The sequence below is a fragment of the Benincasa hispida genome, chromosome 11 (genome assembly GCF_027475165.1).
Source record: "Benincasa hispida cultivar pf3 chromosome 11, pf3_genome.v1.1, whole genome shotgun sequence".
NCBI classification, from domain to species: domain Eukaryota; kingdom Viridiplantae; phylum Streptophyta; class Magnoliopsida; order Cucurbitales; family Cucurbitaceae; genus Benincasa; species Benincasa hispida.
In genome coordinates, this window is record NC_143488.1 from 67,708,813 (window position 1) to 67,723,919 (window position 15,107).

Genomic DNA, 15,107 nt, shown 5'->3' on the forward strand with positions numbered 1-15,107 from the left:
GAGGGATCAGTGGTACTTAAAGAGTTAGATGTAACTATAGGGGCAAAACGATAAATTGACGCAACTGTATTTACAAGCATCTGTGAAGGGTTATCGTACTGTTGATTGGTTATAGCCGATGGACAAATAAATATATTTGTGGTGAGAAGAGTGCAGCTGATCGGTCTTTAGTGAAATGGATGACAGTTAACGGATGGTGGATCTTGTAGCTAAAGAGTTTAGTCAGCTATTCACGTATCGTTGGAGCTTCGAGCCACAGGTCCATAAGATCCCCTTGGTAGCTCAATAGATTCAAGTTGAGAATTAGTTTTTAGGTCAGTTTGAAGTGTTTAAATTGACAAGAGGGAGTTCGATTATATATGATATTATTGAACTGGTCAATTATATATGATATATTTGACATGATGTATGAGATACAACAGTTGGAGGAAATGGATATAAATATGATTTATATCTAGTGGAGGATAAAAGACTATGGTTCGTATGTTGCATTTGATGTAATATTAAACCATATGTTAATGAATATAATATGATTATATTTATTATTTAATTTGACAATTATAGGATAATTGTTGCCCGGCTTTTTCTCCATAATCGAATGATAGTGGAAGGTTGCATTCAGCTTTTGTAACTGAAGGATAAAATGAAAATTGTTTTCATTTTGTAAAAGAGATCAGGCTTTCACTCACGAGTGGTGTATACTGCCTATCGCATAGCAAACTGAGAGCCTACACGATAGCTCAACATTTCTAAACGATCGTATACACGCGCACGGTTTAGTAAACGATCGCATAGGATTTGCTAAACGATCGTCTAGCTCTTTCTAAACGATCGTGCACCCGAGCGTGTTAATAAAACGATCATCTATACGATCACAACCCTTTTATTAAACGATCGTGTACCTCTACTTAACGATCAAGCATTTTCTATATGATAGACCCCCGACTTCTCCCACTTGCTTGTTCATGGTTTACAATTGTGCTTTCCTTCTTCCCTCTGCCAAATCCAACAGAGCCCACATCTCCTAGATTCTCACACCGAGAATACCGAGGGTTCCAAGTGGCGGTGTCTTCCCTGCTGCCGTGCTCATGAGGAGGTTGTTCGTGGGTAGATGATTTGGTGGATGATTGCTTGGACATTCTTAGAGAGAGTGAGAGGAGCAGTCCTTGGACGAGAACGAGATTTGAGGAGAATAAGGCTTTTTCAACTAGTATGTATTTCGTTCTCTTTTTCGTTAAGTTTCAAAGCATGTCTATAATTTATTGTTAATGCATAACTAGTCTGTTAGATTGTGAATGCAGTAATTCTGTCACAATGAGTTTGGAACGATCTTGCTTCCACTTATAGGTACTCTTTGATAAGAGTTCCTTCAGTTTCAATATACATGTTTAAGCTACATAGGATAACCTTGGATGTTAGTTTATTGGTTTGTAGGTTAATGCTACTAAATGTCGAATAAAACATCTCATATTTTGTTAAATAAATAAAAAGTTTGTAAATTACAAATACAAACTACAAAACTCACGAGATTTAGGGCATCAACCCCAACAATCTCCCACTTGTTCTAAAGCTAGTGGGGTGTACAATATAAAAGTCAAACTAATATAAAAGTACACAAAACAATAAACTATGGCATAATACGTGCCCAGTACAAAATCGTTCACTTGCCCTAGACTAAATGTGGCAAGTCCCATAGACCCATACTCTATAGGTGACCCTCAAATACCTTAGTCTTGAGGGCCTTTATAAATGGATCAGCAAGGTTGTGTTTCGAAGTTATTTGCGTGACAATCACGTCTCCTTGATGCACAATTTCTCAGATGAGATGATACTTTTACTCTATGTGCTTCCCACACTTGTGACTCCTAGACTCTCGGGAATGAGCCATAACATTACTATTTTCACAATAAAGGGTGATAAGCTTTAACATGTCTGAAACCACTTCCAGTCAGTTGGGAATTTCCTGAGCCATACAGCTTCCTTAGCAGTTTCACAAGCTGCTCATACTCAGCCTCCATAGTGGAGTCAGCAATGCACCTCTGCTTGGTGCTCCTTCAGACTACTGCCCCTTCGTTAAGAGTGAACACTGATCCCAATGTAAATTTCCTAGAATCCTTATCAGTCTGGAAATCAGAGTCCGTGTATCCTGTAAGGATCAGATCCTTAGAACCATACACGTGTATGTAGTTCTTCATTCTCGGTAGATACTTGAGGATTTTCTTAATGGCAGTCCAGTGATCAAATCCTAGATTAGACTGATATCTACTCAGTATCCCTATTGTATAGCAGATGTCAAGTCTAGTACATAACATCGCATACATCAGGCTACCAACAGTCGATGCAGAAGGGATCAGTCTCATTTTCTCAACTTCTTGAGGTGTCTTAGGATACTCTTCCTTAGATAAAATAATTCCATGTCTGAAAGGGAGTAAACCACACTTGGAGTTCTGCATCAAAAACTTCACAAGCATCTTGTCAGTGTATGATGCTTGAGACAAGGCTAGCGTTTTGTTCTTTCGATCTCTAAAGATCTGAATGCCCAAAACAAACTGCGCCTCTCGCAAATATTTCATTTGGAATTGAGTCGCTAGCCAATTCTTAATTTCAGTCAGTAGACCTATATCATTTCCAATGAGTAGGATATTGTCTACCTACAGCACTAGAAAAGCTACTAAAATGTTGATGGTTCTCTTGTAAATACAAAACAGGTCAACATTCTGATCAAAATCATAAGATTTGATCGCAGTATCAAATCTTATATTTCAAGATTGAAAAGCTTGTTTCAATCCATAAATGGACTAATTAAGCTTGCAAACCTTTCGCTCTTAACCTTGGGTTATGAATCCCTCAGGCTGCTCCATATAAATAGTCTCCTCAAGATTGCAAATCAGAAAAGAAATCTTGATGTCTATTTACCAAATCTCATAATCATAATATGAGACAATGGACAAGAGGATCTAGATAGACTTTTACATGGAAATGGGTGAGAAAGTCTTCTCTTAGTTGACTCCCTTGAATTGGGTATAACCCTTTGCCACAAGCCTATTCTTAAAGGTTTGCACCTTCCCATCAGCACCCCGTTTTCTCTTGTAGATCCACTTGCAACCTATAGGTTTAACCCCATCGGTTGATCTATAAGATCCTAAGATGAATTGAAGTACATAGACTCCATTTCGAGATCCATAGCTTTGATCCACATATCTTTGTTAACATCCTTCATTGCCTTCTTGTTAGAAAATGAGCCCTCAACATCTCCTTCAGCTACGATAGCTAGGGTTTCTATTAAACCTATATAACGAACAGGTGGATTCACAACCCTCCCACTACATTGAGGTTTCCTCAACACTTGAGGTGGATTTGACCTACTAGATGATCCAACTTAAATAGATCTTGCTGAGGTATTGGGTTCTTCAACAACTCTTGTTGAAGGTTCAGTACTTTCATTGGAAAGTTCACTCAACACAATCTTACTGCAGGGTTTATGCTCCCTTATGTGGTTTTCTTCTAAAAAGGTAGTGTTTGTTGACATAAACACCTTAGTCTTTAGGGTAACCTACAAATAGGCACAATTTTGAACGATGTTCCAATTTATTAGGATTTTCCTCAAGCACATATGTTGGGTAACCTCAGGTCCTGAAATGTCATAAGCTACCTTTACAACCATTCCATAATTCCAAAGGTGTTCCAGTAACACTTTTGGACTGAACATAATTCAAAATGTAAGCTGCAGTCTGTACTGCATAACCTCAAAATGAGTTCAGTAGGGAAACATAACTCATCATAGACCAAACCATGTCCAACAGGGTTCGATTTCTCCTTTATAATACACCATTCTGCTGAGGTGTACCAAGTGACGAGAGTTGAGACACAATTCCATGTTCTATCAAATAGTCTTGGAATTTTAGATCCATATACTTTCCACCCCGATCAGATCAAAATGTTTTAATGGTTTTATTTAATGCATTTTCAATTTCAGCCTTATACTCCTTAAGCTTTTCAAGGATTTCAAACTTATGTTACATTAAATAAACATACCCATACCTAGAACAATCATCAGTGAAAGTGATGAATATTCAAATCCTCCTTTTTCCTTAACATTCATCAAACCATAAAGATATGAATGTACAAGTTCTAAGGGTTCTTTGGCCCTGTGACATTTTTCAGTAAAAGATCTTTTAGTCATTTTGCCTTCAAGGCATGTCTCACACACAGGTAAAGAATTTTCTTCTAACTCACTTAGAAGTCCATTCTTGACCAGTCTCTCAATCCTATTGAGATTTATGTGTCCTAATCTTAGATGCCAAAGATAGATATTTTCCTTAGGAGAAATTTTAAGTCTTTTATTCTGAGTTACCGCAGTTTTAAATAGTTCAGTATTTAGGAAGGCTTTAGTTGCTAACAGTCTTAGTACATAAAAATTATCTTCCAGCTTAGCAGAACAAAGTTCTATACCATTCTTATAAATAAACGCTTTATTCATAGAAAAATGTACAGAATATTTTTCTTCAATCAAACAATTTACAGAAATTAAGTTTCTCTTTAGATCAAGAACAATAATACATTTTTTAATAAAATATATCTATTATATAAAGTAAGTTGGAGTTCTCCCACTGCCACAGCTGAGACGACGTGTCCAATTTCAACACGCATCTTCATCTCCCCAGCCTCTAGTTGCCGCCAGGAACTAATTCGCTAAAATGAAGAACAAACATGGTTAGTGACGCCTGAATCTATTATCAAGGTTGAATCGTTATTCTCCACTAAACAAGTCTCCAAAATTAACTTATATCACACATAATTAACTTAAATTAATTATATCACATATAATTAACTTAAATTAATTATATCATGTATAATTAATTCCTTCAATTGATTCTAATAATTCAAATTAATCTAAGATTAATTCTCAATAATCCACGTTGAACTACAGAGGGGACCTTATGAACTTATAGATTGAAGCTACAATGGTACTTGAATAATTGATTAAATTCCTTTAATTAAGTTATTCAACATCCATTAAAGGTCGCTCACTCTATTAAAAACTGACAATTGCACTCTTCGCACTACTGAATAATTGATTGGTTGTAGTGCGATGATCTATTAAAAATAGACACAGAAATCTATTAAAAATAACCAATCAACAGTGCGATGATCCTTCACAAATTGCTCGTAAATACAACTGGATCAAAATTACCGTTTTACCCCTATAGTTACATCCAATTCCTTAAGTACCACTTATCCCTTTAATAAACAATAAGTCATAGTCCAACTATGACCAAACCCCTCCCGGGCCAAGAGAGGGTGTGGCATCACATTGTACAAGCCCCAGAATCAGTCATTGAGGGAGCAATTTATCTACTTACCCTGACATTAAGGAATGAGTGAATTCTGTCTTGTTTAGCTGTGTTCCCAGCTCCCCAATCAAACGAATCCCTAAAATGGTAGGCTTATTGAGTCGAAGATCTGGCCACTCTCACCCATACAAATCAAAGGACTGCCTTCATAGGCGAGAATTCACAAACCACTTAGGATTCAGGTCATGTCACCTATGATCATCCTAGTGAGATATAAGTATCTATTATTGACAGTGTTATATAATGAGACTAGTCACGTGGTTCGGTCTTATAAAAACTTTTTCATATAGAATACCCACACTCACATGTCTCTACATGAACTATCAGGATCAGATCATTTGTAGCACTTTACAACAATTGTAACATCTACAAAACAGGTCGTATTCGTAGTGTCACTAGGATAAGGTACCCAACCTTATCCATTTACTATAGACCATTTAGGTTATCACTTAATCTTGATCCACATATATGTCTCTACATACATGTTTAAACCACAAAAGATAACCTTCGATGTTAGTTTATTGGTTTGGGGTTAATGTTACTAAATGTCGAATAAAACATCTCATGTTGTATTAAATAAATAAAAAGTTTGTACATTACAAATAAAAACTACTGGACCCATGAGATTTAGGGCATCAACCCCAACAGATCAATGAAAACTTAGAGAGCACGATGTAATTACAAGGGTAAAACGATAATTTTGACCCAATTGTAATTACGAACTACCTGTGAAGGGTCAACTTACTAATCATGGTTAAATCAAGTAGATAGAAATATATCTACTGTGAGGAAAGTGTAGCCACTGGGCTTTATTGGAGTGTCTCGGCAGTTAGCAAATGTTTATTAATTGGGTTAATGAGTTTAGTCGGTTAATCTCAGATCGTTGGAGCTCGTGATCTATAGGTTCATTAGGTCCCCCAGCTAGCTCATATCAGACTAAATCTTGGAACAGTATAATGATAGAATTTGAAATGTTCAAATTCGGTTTAGGAAATTATTAATTATATACGAAATAACTAAACGTTTAATTATGAAATTAAACAAATTGGAGAATTGTGAATATTTAAATATGATTTAAATATAAAATACATTAATAGGGGTTCATGTTTGGAATTGATGTTTTATTAATTTAATATTTTGATATTAAATTAAGTTTAATTAATTATTCATAATTATTTTGAATTAATTTTAATTTTAATTTTTGAAATTCAAATATAAAATTAATTTTCATTTTAAAATGTGAATTTTTTGAAAATTCTAATTAAAATGAAAATTAAGTAAGTGGATTTTTCCTACTTCTATCACTAAATAAAACACCTCATCCTTCCACTTATGCATGCATGTATTTGGTATCAATCTTATATACAATTGGATTGCATGATGTTATTCTATAAAAATAGAAGATTAATCAGCTAAAAAAACTTCATGCGAGATTGAATTTTAAGAAAGAATTGTTTTTTCTATTTTTCTACTGAAATCTCTCCGATTTTTCAAATTCCCCTCAAAATCTCTTCTCAATTTGGGTCTCACAATCTTCTCCAGGGCTAGAGAATAGAGGAAAGACTATAGTAGTGGTCTACGAACTGTTCGTGATCAGAATCGAGCTAAGGATTGCTAGATTTTTGAGTTCTTCAAAGGTTGTGTTCACTAAACCCTAATTGCTAAATTATGAACATGCATGCTTTAATCTTAAAATTAATGGAATTAGGGTGCTTAGGATCCTAATTATTTTCGCATATTAATTGTTAACACTAACAATTGGTATTAGAGCATGATTTAAGTACTCAATTTACGTTAATTTTAACTTGATGGGTGTTTTTCATGAGATGAATGCAATGGTTGCTGAAATGGATATATCACAGCTTTGGCATTTAGATTTACCTTCATTTATGTTTCAATTGTTGTAATTGGCTCCTTATTTAGTGGCCTTAATGTGTGAAAAATGGTTTGTAAATTTGCTAAAGTCATTAAAGTTGAAATTAGGCTGAATTGGAAAAGCTTTGGAGCATGCGTAGTAGGAAAATGAAAGTGGTTTTTGCTTCTGTCAAGAGGCGCCTTGGCACTCTTCAACAGCGTCGCGACACTTTTCTTCATTTTTTTTCTAGAATTGCGAGGGTGTCGCGACGCTATTCTTTATCCAATTCAGAAGCGCGCGTACACAAGGATCTGGTCCAACTGAACTAGTTCCACCATTTCCAGTTCCGTTCAACCGGTTTTAAGCCCTAGCAGTCTAATTCAACCCATTTCTGCCTTGAAGTCCAATTCATGCATTATTTAGTTGGTTTGTGCTGGTTCAAAAGGCTCGGGGGCGGTTCGAGCAGTTTGTGGATTATTATTGTAATAATTTAAGTGTTTGCTTGATTAGGATGCCAAAACTAGTCCATTTCGGTGTGTGTTTAATTAATTATGCATTGTGAATGTATGTCTTAATTAAATAAATTTTGTATGGCATCAAGTATGTCATGTAGATTAGGAAAGTATGTTGCATGCATTGGAAGTATGTTATAAATGTTATGGTGTATAGTATGCATATTTAGGGTTTCATGAGATTTAGTATAAAGTGTTATATTAATTTATAGAATGCTGATGTATGTTATAGATTTATTTAAGTTATAATTGTTATAAAATAAATTATACATTTAAAATCTATAACAAAGATAAATGCATGTTCACCTAGTGTTGATAAATAACAACTTGTTTTAAATAGTTAAAATAGGTCGTTATCTTGTAAAACTTTGGTTACAAACTTACCCGGGCTAATCCTGTCTAATGCTAGAGGTATTTAAGTTAATGGTTTAAGGAACACCTTCTACCTGTGGATTTAGCTGGTTCTTGAGTATTGTTAACTTGATTTTATGAGCATGCATGAGCGATATGAGGTAATAAATGGTTTATCACTTAGACACCATAGGTTAAATCTAGTATAAAAGTTATACCTAAATAAACACCTAGACTTAGGTTGTTTTAATTAGCCGGAGTATACCTAAGTAAAAGTATACCCAATTGTTTAGAACACTTCAGTGGGAGATTAATAATATATATGATATATTATTTTTATCTCTCACGTCCCTAATAGTTCACACCATGAGATTCATGCTCGACTTCGTGTCTCTTTTACCGTGACTACTCCATTTGAAAAGTGTTTGCATGGGTCAACAACAAGGTGAATAGGGGAAGTAGTTCATAGTAAGTGGGAGAAGGAAATGTGTCAACATATATCTTGCGGTGTCCTTCATTAGGTTGCACCGTGAGATTCCTATATTCCGCTTGCATGTCGTTTTAACACGACCACCCATTTGGAGGGTTGTGACTTTGAGATTGGAACATCGAAAACTCCATAAATGGATAAGGTTTCTTAGTTCCGTCTTCAGCATTGTCTGCCCTTTAATAGCTTGTTGACACCGTTTTCCAAGATATGAAAATGGAGAGTTACACTTACAAGAATTACTAAATATTAATAAATTCTTGACCAAAAAGTGATAACTAAATGCTATAGAAATAAGAGTTATTCTAGTATTAGTATTCAGTCAAGAGTGTATTGGTTCAGTGAAGGAGTAATTGACTGTCTTCCGGTAGTGGTTATTCTGACTCACTAAAGTATCATTACAATTAATAATGAGATATGGGTACATTATTACTTTTGCTAAATTTGATTGGATTTAGTAGCTTTTCACTAATAGAATTTGTTTATATCTTCAGCAGGTCAAACTCTATTATATAACTACTTGCTTTCAATAAATTTAACGGTGATAACTACTCAACATGGAAATCAAATATAAACACAATACTAGTGATCGATGATCTAGAGTTCGTTTTAACAGAGGAATGTGCTCCGACTCCTAGCTCGTCAACAAACCGAAATGTTTGGGATGCTTATGACAAATGGGTTAGTCTTCTGATTGGGGAGTTGGGATCACAGCTACACAAGACAGAATTCACTATTTCCCTAATATCAGAGTAAGTAGATAAATTGTTCCCTTAAGGGCTGATTCTGAGACTTGAACAATGTGACGCTACACTCTCTCTTGGTCCGAGAGAGGTTTGGTCATAGTTGGACTATGATTTATTGTTCATTAGAGGAATCGGTGGTACTTAAGGAGTTAGATTTAACTATAGAGGCAAAACGGTAATTTTGGCCCAGATGTACTTATGAACAATTTGTGAAGGATCAATGCATTGTTGAATAGTTATATCTAATGGACACAAAAATACATCTGTAGTGCAAAGAGTGCAACTGTCGGTATTTAGTGGAGCGATCGAAAATTAATAGATGTCGAATAATTTAATTAAAGAATTTTAAATAATTATTCAAATACCATTGGAGCTTCAATCTACAGGTCCATAAAGTCCCCTTTATAGCTCAACAGAGATTATGAGAATTAATTTTGAATTAATTTGAATTGTTCAAATTAATTGAGAGAATTAATTATATGTTATATAATTAATTTAACTTAATTATATATGATATAATAATATAATGTATTTGATACATTATAATATAAAGTTTATTTTGAAAGAAATTAAATATTTGAATTTGATTCAAATACTAATTATATGGATGAAATTCATATAATTAATTTAGTATAAATGTGATTTATATTAAATGTCATGCATTAATAAGAGAGAAACAAACTATATGTTATATTGTATTTGATACAATATAAAAACTATAAGTTATATATTATATTTGATATAACATATTGTTTAATATATATTATATGATAAGGAGTTATCATATAAATATATATATTAGATAATTTATTAAAAATAATATTTTAAATTATTTTGAATTTTATATATTAATTTTTTAAATTAATATGAGAGGGAATTGTAACTCCCTCCTCCTCTTTTCGCTCTTAATCATGTGGGAATGTGGTCAGTTAATGTGTGGTAATCTTTATCTTCTTGACTAAAGATTTACAGGTTCTCTAGGGTGTGAGTTTTTCCTAGAATACATTCTCCTAAGATTTTTCCTCTCTCTAAAAAAATCTATTCCCTCTCTCCCAAAACTCATAGCCCACATACTCTTGAGAATTCTCTACCCAAAAGAGAATACAGAGGAAACATTTGTGGTGGCGTCCTCACTGACGGCTTTTTGGTGTGTGTTTGATCGTGATCGGAAAAGAGGATTCGTGAAGAAGTTTTTGTCTTCAAGGGTATAACCTTTTCTCTTTTTCCTCTTTTAATCATGTTGTAATTATTTTGTTGAATTGCATAATTTTTGTTGTATAAGTTTTAATTCTGTGAAAAAATGAAATTGGGACGATCCCCGATTCCGCTATGGACCTTTGGATTCCTTCAATAACAACTGGATTCGTATCTATTACCTCCCTCAACAAAAAATGACGAAAAAGTTACCTATTAAATACAAGATCTATGTCTAACAATGGACCAAAGACTGCTTTCCTATACATTCTCATCTGCTCTTCTGTCAACTTATTCTTAATAACCGATGCAATTTTGTGGATTTGGCAACAAACTGTAGCAGGAAAATATCTCTCAGAAGGGATGGTCATCTTAGCAATCTATAACAAATGTATACATTACCACAATAAGTAAACGATCGCATAACAAAAACTAAACCATCGCATAATAAATAACTAAACGATTGCGTAACAAAACCAAACAAATCACATAAAAAAAAAACTAAACAATCACATAACAAAGAATTAAACGATCGTGTAACAGAAAACTAAACAACACTACAAGAAAAACTACATTTCTTGATGTTTGCAATTTTAAATACTTGACATTTTTATGAAAAAAAAAAGTCAAGAAATAGGTGATTTTAAAGAAAAAAGCGTCAATAATTAATTTTAAAAAGCGGGAGTTGTGCATTTTAGTACTTGACGTTTTAAAAATGTTAAGTTCAATTAATGGATTCTTGACGTTTTAAAAACGTTCAAAATTGTAGAATATACAGGGTAGTGTTACAACTCTACGTATTTTGACGGAAAAATGAAAAATGCACGCGCATCATGCATTCAGTGTTGCAACGCTCTCAATAACGTTGCAAAACTACGGGTTTTGGCAGAAAGATTGTGCTCCTCTTAAACAGCGTTACAACGCTCTTTTAATAGCATCTTGACGCTATCAGACAGATTTAAAAGAAATTACAGCAATCCATTTTCAATCTATCCTTTGCAACACTTTTAGTTGATTTTTTGCACATACACTCGAAATCTTCTTGGTTTTTCACTTCTCTTTGATGCATCTTTTTTATTCCATCAATCTTGAAGAGATTCTTCATTGAGGTAAGTAGATTTGAGGCATGAACTTTCAAAGTTAGGGTTTAATCTTAGATTGGGTTTAAATTTTGATTTTCTTGGTTTGATTAGGCTTAATTTTGATTTCTTGTTTAAATTAGGCTTAATTTTGTTTAGATTAGGTTTAATTCTTGATTTTCTTAATTTGAGGCATGAAGTTTCAAAGTTAGGGCTTGATTTTCTTGGTTTGAGGCATGAACTTTCAAAGTTAGGGTTTGATTTTTTTGGTTTGAGGCTTGAATTTTCAAAGTTAGGGTTTAATCTCTCATGTATATTCTTGAATCTCATAATAAACTCTTGTTTCATATTATTTTTTAATGAGATTGAATTTTAGAGAACTTGCCAAAGTTGGGATTGCCACTTTGCCAAAGTTAGGGCTTTAATTTTAGAGAACTTGCCACTTTTCTTTAATTAAATGCTTGCCAAAGTTAGTTATGTCAATGTGCCTAATTTGTTAGCGTTTTATGAACTAAGTAATGCTTTGCCAAACTTGGGTTCAATTTTTAGTTATAGGAATTAATATATGTTTAGCACATTAGAGCACGTGCACACCTTAGGTTCAATTTTCTGAGGTTCGATTACACCTTAGGTTCAATTTTTTTTAGATGTGTTTGTCTTTGTTCTCTAATTTGTCTTGAGGTTCTCTGATTTGTCTTACTTTCTTGAGGTTGGAATGTTGTAGAGCTAGAAATAACAAGTTATATGTATTGGGAACTTGTTTGTTTTCCACAACTTGTTTTTTGAAGTTGATCATTGTTTATCATCATTTCTTATTAGATTTACAATCATGGATGCACAAAAGTAGGTTATCCAAAGATTATGAATTGGGTGTGGAAAACTTCATAAAATTTGAATTTTCTAATACAAATAGCTCCTATATTCGTTATCCTTGTTTGAAATAGGGAAATTATGAAAAGCATAGTAGCAAGGATATTAGAGATCATTTATATGTCAATGGGATTGATGAAAGTTATAAAATTTGGTTTTGGCATGGGGAAAAACTTCCTAACTCATCATTTTGTGGAGAATCTTCTAAGTTTGACACCCATATGTATGAAGAGACTGATGTTGGAAGTTTAAAAGCAATGGTTGAAGTTGCTTACGAGGAATATTCAAGAGATCCGAATGGATTTGAGAAGTTGCTTAATGATGCTGAAAACCCATTATTCGAAGGGTGCAAAAAATATACTAAAAAAGAGTTGTGTCCTACGAGAGGATATAATAAACTTTTGTAACATGGATGAGGTCAAGACAATGACTTTGGTGACTTACATGGCATAAGTAATGTCATTACTTTTGTAGACTTCAGCTCTGACATTTTTTTCCAATTTTGGTCTTCTATATTTATGTTATAAATTTTTTGTAGGTACTTGCACCCATCCTTTATTGATTCAAAGGAAAGTTCACAATATACTTTTGTATTCATCTCTCATTTCCACTGGACATAACTCTCAAGAAGTTAAAACTCGAAACCTATATAGTAGATTGATGGTCTCAGAAGCAAACCAATTAGTTCTTACTTCTTTTAGTCCTGGGTAAGTTAGAACACGTTTTGTTTTTATTAATTTCCATTAGCAATAAAAAATACTAATTATATTTTATTAACTATTGGTCATTGGGCACTACTTGCTATAAATGCATACGGTGATACTGTGTACTACCACCTAGACTCCATAAGGACAACATCATGGGTAGATATACGATATATAACTGACACGTAAGTTAACCTTTTTCATTTGTAGTGTTCGTTTTAAAGTGTACTCTATTTTAGAATAATTTGTGGTTATTTCTTGAGAAATAAGGCAATTGCGATATTCAATCTCAAAAGAATATTAAAAAAAGCCAGAAGCAAACCTTATGGAGAACAGTAAAGATAAGTATAAATTAACAACGACTACTTATTCATCATATTAAGTAGACATCTGGTGCATAAGGATTACTTCAATCTTATTTACTGGTTTTTTCTCTGTAGTGTCCTCTACAAGTTGGGAGCACCGAATGTGGATACTACGTCATGAGGTATATGAGGGATATTGTGATCAAAAGAAGCATTGTCATCTCAGATTTGGTATGCTATTGTTTTTCGACATTTCAAATAGCATAGAGAAAAATAGAATCCATTATAATATTTGGCTTTTATGTTTATAGATTGATACAAGGAAACAGTACTCAAAAATCGAGTTAGATTAGGTGCGGATAGAGTTGGCTGAATTTTTAGGTTGCTACATGTGATCATTGTTGGTCATTTTGGATGTGTTTGTTCTGGCTGATCAATTTCTAGATTTACTTCATATCCATATAGGTGTAAATATCTTTTGGTATTATTCAAATATGCATAGGGGGAGAGGATAGTTTTGGATTGGTACATGTGTGGGTAGATGGATGGTTTTATTGATAGAAGTTTTGGAAATGTATTTTTTGAAACTTTTCATATTGGGTTGACAAAATTATGTTCCTTATATTGTTTTGGAAGTTTCCATATGAGTTGACTATTAGAATTATGTTGCTTAGGTTGTATATATTGACAATGTTAAAGAAGTTAAGTTTTTATAAAGAGATATTGGTGGTTTTTTGTTGATATATAAGTTTGTCAATGCGTGTATATTATTTATTTGATTGATGAATGTATGTCATATATATACCAAATGTGGCTGTTGGATCAAAATATGAGAGCAATTATAGGTAAAAATGTCAACATTATAGATTTTTCTGAAAAAATCACAAGCAAATTTCTTGACATTTTTCCTTGTCAAGAATGCCCATATTCTTGACTTTTCAAACATGTCACGTATCTGTGTTTCTTGACGTTTTTTAAATGCCAAGTTCACAAAATTTCTTGACTTTTTTTCCTTGTCAAGAATGCGCATATTCTTGACATTTCAAACATGTCACGTGTCTGTGTTTTTTGACATTTTTTAAATGTCAAGTATCACTTTTCTTGACGTTTTTAAAACGTCAAGAAAATCGACATTCTTCACATTGGTTTCTTAACATTGGCTTCCTTGATATTTTAAAAAACGTTAAGAAACACTGTTTTTGTAGTAGTGCGATCGCATAATAAACTATCAAATGATTGCATAACAAATAACTAAATGATCGCATTAAAAACACCTAAATGATCACGTAACAAAAAACTAAATGATCACATTACAAAGAACCAAACGATCGCGTAAACAAAACTAAACGGTCGTTTATGTTCCTCTAACCAATGGTTTAGAAAATACTAAACGCTCGCCTAAAATTATCTAAACAATCGATTTATGAACGAATACATGATCATTTAACAAAAGTTGAGAGATTGTTTAACAAAAGGTAAGCATGAACCCTTTGCGAACCCTAAACGACCGACGAGAACCCTAAACGAATATCAACATGTCTTCAAGGAGAAGAGTCACATACCTTTTAGGTCACAACAAACGGGGAAAAATATGTAAAAATGACCGACGAGAAGGTGGCCAAAACTCAGATGAAGATGGGAGATGACGAG

The 15,107-nt window shown here is 33.4% G+C and overlaps 1 pseudogene; it reads left to right on the forward strand.

The window, feature by feature from the left end:
* Positions 1-13,852, forward strand: part of LOC150032826 (uncharacterized) — a 70,691-nt pseudogene extending 56,839 nt beyond the window's left edge.
* The last annotated feature ends 1,255 nt before the right edge of the window (positions 13,853-15,107 follow it).